The sequence below is a fragment of the Lynx canadensis genome, chromosome D1 (genome assembly GCF_007474595.2).
Source record: "Lynx canadensis isolate LIC74 chromosome D1, mLynCan4.pri.v2, whole genome shotgun sequence".
Classification (NCBI taxonomy): Eukaryota; Metazoa; Chordata; class Mammalia; order Carnivora; family Felidae; genus Lynx; species Lynx canadensis.
This window is the reverse complement of record NC_044312.2, coordinates 34,695,217-34,699,886: the sequence shown is the minus strand read 5'-3', so window position 1 is coordinate 34,699,886 and position 4,670 is coordinate 34,695,217.

The following is a 4,670-nucleotide window of genomic DNA, read 5'->3' as shown; positions in this document are numbered from 1 at the left end:
AACTGAGTAACTCCCCCAAAATGGCCCAAGCTATTACCTTAAATATCATCTCCAGCTAACGACAAAAGATGGTATTGGTTTAGGGAGAAGAAAGATAGTTATGGAAGGTTATCAGGCAAAACACAATAAACAAGGGTATGGTTTTGCAGATTTCTTAGTTGCCTTTCAAAGAGTATCTAGAGATTTAGTCATCCCCCTCTTCCTGGTACAGACATGGAGACCTCCTTATAAATGGAGATTTCTCTTATAAATGTAAATGTCTCTGTCAGAAGGGTGACATCTACTTTCAGAGATTTTCCTTTGTCTGCCATCTGTTACAAATAATCAGCTCAAGACAATCTTTATGTCAAAGAGACATATTTTGGGGTGATATATTCTGCTCCCCTTCATAGGTAAGATGGCTTGTATGTTTGAATTTGACATGACTCTGTACTAGCTACATCTGGAATGGCCTCTCTGAAGTCTATAATTTTATCGTGGCACATTATTTGTAGCAGAAATTGCTCAATGTAATCTGTCTGAGGTAGGACTCCAAACCTATAAATCCTTATAGTATAGAACCTCCCTATGACAATTTATAAGAATGCACACTTGATGAGAAACACCCTCCCTCCCTCCCCCCATTGATTCCATGGGCATTCCATCTACACAAAGCTTCTCCTGGTATACCCTCTTTGGTACTCCTTTTAGTCCAAAATCTCCTGATTTGTTTTCTAAAACTAAGACTTATTTTCCAATGTGAACTATACACTTAACACACACTGATGATCACATGGTCCCCAAGATTCATCAAGACATTTCCAATTGTCAACATTTTCTCTTACGCAGGAAGTAAATTGTGATATTTGAAAGCATGGTCAATGGAAACAGAGCTCCTTGACATGACTTTTGCCTCTGGCAGATGTTACTTCTACAGTTTTAAGAAGGGTGCTTTATCTCCAAGGCTGACCCCCCCCCCTCTTTAAAATAGATAAAACAGAATCTGCTGAGAAGGATTTTGCAGTTAATAAATAAAAAAACCTACCTAAAACCTATAAGGTAAAACTTGGAATAAACTTAAAAACTTAATTTACTACTTTGATAATAATAATAATAATAATAATAACAACAACAACAACAACAAATAGGGTTATCATCTTCTATGAATATTTCTTCCCATCATTTCTTCTCCAAATTTTACTTCATCAGAACACAGCTTAAGTTTAGCATCATCCATAAAGCTTCTTCCAATGTTTTAGCATAATAAAGCTCCCTATCTTCTGGGGAAGAAATGAACTTATTCCTTATAACTCTCCTCTTTGTTTTTTTCTTCTTTTCTTTTTTTAGCTTTTCAGTCTAATTTTTTAAATCTTGCACATGTATGTGAATGACAGTACCATAAATTAATATCAAGTGAAATTTATACCAATTATTTGAAATTCTGTTAAGAGACAACCATGTTTTATTCTAGCTTATTTTTTAGAGCCCCTCTTTAATTAAAAAATGTTGAATTGATTTCTATTGCTTAAATTATTTATGCATGTGTTCATACAGATTTGAGGTAGTTGAGGATAACAGTAGTGGCTTATACTTGTTTTCTTGCTCCTGCAACAACTAGCACAGAACTATTTTACCAATGCTTCTGAATCAACACTTCTGAAAGTCAGATGTATTATGAAAGGAAAGAAGGATGGATGGATTCATGTATTATATCTCTTTTTTTTCTCCCCACCCCAGAATGGATTCTAGTGGATACTCTGAGTTTGATTATATAAAATACACAAAACTATGGGGCTCCTGGGTGGCTCGTCAGTGAAGCCTCAGGCTCTTGATTTCGGCTCAGATCATGATCCCTCAATTTGTTGGACTGAGCCCCACATCGGACTCTGTGCTGACAGGGCAGGATCTGCTTGGGGTTCTCTCTCTCCCCCTCTGCCCCTCTCTCTCTCAAAATAAATAAATAAAAACTTAAGAAAATTAAAATACACAAGACCATGTGATCCCTAACTAATATTAAATCAGTAAAAGGTCCTAGAATCTTAAAGAGCCCTGTGGAAATGTATGTAAATAATTTAGATTTCTGAAAACTGGGAAATAATTTTGGGTACAGGCAGATATATCAGGTGGCTTTATGAATCTTCTTTTTGATTTCCCATGTAAGATTTCTCCATGTAATGGCATCACTAATGAGCATAAATGCTGATGTTACCTTACTTCTCAGTTTCTTACCTTTATCATGAGGAACAGAGGTGTATCTTTTTGAAAAGCTACATGATGTCTAATGATCAGTAATTATGTATGGAAATTAAACTTTACTGTGCAAATCTCATTTACAATCAAAAATAAAGTTTATCAATCTTACACTAATATACCTAATATTTTATCTAAATATGTTGCCTGTGCTATACCTTGGTATATTCTGAAGATATTAGTTTATCTAATTAATTTTTGTAGGAAATTAATTATGATAAGGACATGTATACATTATACACTCAGACATCTAAGAAAATTGTACAAGTATGAGGATGATTTAAAGATTTTGCTTTAAGGGAAAAAGGAGAAAAGAAAAAAAATATTTTATGTCACTTATGAACTTTAGTTTTTATCTAAAGCAATAATTCCCTACACCTTTGAGGTAAACAGAATAAACTAAATCACTGAATCAATGTATATTTATCCCTTATTTAATATTCTTTTTATGCCTCTGATTGTCTTTTGCTGGTAAATTCATATTGAGCCTTCTCCTTGATAATGCAGGGATTGTAAGACAAAAATCAGTCATATATTTAAATAAAAATACTCTAACTACAATCTCCAATTTTCAAATAGCATAACTGTTGCTTATATGATATCTATTTCTCCAACAATGGACAATGAAGAACAATGATTATTACAAATTTCACATAAGAAGACATTATTTAAATATCCCTCCTTACCTTCCAAAGTATAAGATAGAATCTATGGGCTGAATCATTTATATGCAAAATTTGTTTGGATGTTGTTCAACTTTTTAAATATCTTGTTTTACATTTAAGTATCTTCTCATTTAATTCAAATTCATTAAGTGTAACTTTAAGATAAAACCATCTGTAGTATGTCATCTATAAACAGAACTACTATGAGAAACATAGAGTTAGACAAGTTTGGCCACCAGTGAATGCATGATTTTGTGAGGTGCTATATTTTTAGGGCAATGATGAGTATTCACTGGGTACTGGAGCCAAGGAAATTCCAAAAACAAAAGCAGAGACAAAGGAAAACAATGCTTAGCTTACTTCAGTGATACAGCTTAAAGATGATGGATTTTATTTAATGATACCATACAGTTTGGGGAATCCTACCTTATAAAGTACTTAAGAGTTTAGAAGTTCTAAAGGAATTTATGCCTAAAGCTACAGCTTTAGAAACCTTCTCTATTTTTTTTTCAAATTTCGTAAACTGCTTCATAAGCTAATAAATTATTTTTATGTCGATAGAATGTAACATATTGTCCATAGCAAATTTCTATAATAAATGTGTTAAATAACAAAAATCCAACCAAATGAATTTTAAAGATCCAATTGGTTTTATTACATGATTTACAAATTGGGCAGCACCTCATTCAGCACACAAAGGGGTTGTCTGAGGATTTATACAAAATGGAAGGTTTTATAGGAGGGTGGGGCAAAAAAGTCATTAACAAAAGAATAGGATTGTTCCAGGCAAGGTTTGGGGGGTGGGGGCGGGAGGAAGAAGCAAAATGTCTTATCATGCAGATTACCTCATCTTCCTTTGGGGGGCTGGAGCCATGTGGCTAACTCATTGGCAATGATCAAAAAAATCCTGACTGATCTCTTAAGACTACATGCCTGGGGGAAATGAAACTGCAATTAGATTAGGTATTAAGTCCCAGTTTGAGAATTTGGCCTAAGTGACTCTATTTTGGGTCTCTGGATTTCTCTTTCAGCAAATTTCCATTCTTGTTCATTTTCCTGGAAAATGAATATTAATATATATTCTTTGCAAATGTCAAATTTTAATATGAAGTGTAGATAATATTATTAGTCGAAAAATTTATCATCAGTTAATTTTATGCTCCTATAAAGCCTTAATTTTGGTAAGGGCTAAGGAAACTTTATTAATGTTAATACTAAAATAGACAAAAGAAGCAAAATCCCCTGAATGAATGCATTTAATGACCTTAAATGAATTAAACACTTAAAACTCAGAGTAATCTCACTGAATTAAAATGATACACTGACTTTGCATTTTCAAAGAGATTAAAAACAAATAAAAATATTAATTTGAAGAGTACTTGGTAGAGCAGGGTGTATAGAGAAAACTACTTAGTAATTTGGAGTTAGAATAATATTGGAGAAAAATGTTTTTCTTTCATGCAACTCTATAAAAACAGGAAAAAGATGGTGTATTTGTAGAACTGAGTCCAAATATGATTTTTTACTGAATTATTTATTTTAATGGGTTTTTAGCAAGGAGGAGCATAGATTTTTCATTGTTATCATTGCTTTTGCTACTGGCAACAGAATAATAGTATTGAAAATTCATTTAGGACTGTGGCCCTATTATTTGGCACTCTACTTGGCTTAGTGCAAAGGGACACTAAAACTATGAAAGACAACATGTCAGAAAATTGGAATGATTCAATCTCCAAGCCAAATGATTAGAGGTCTTAAAGTTTGCAGAAAAAAGTT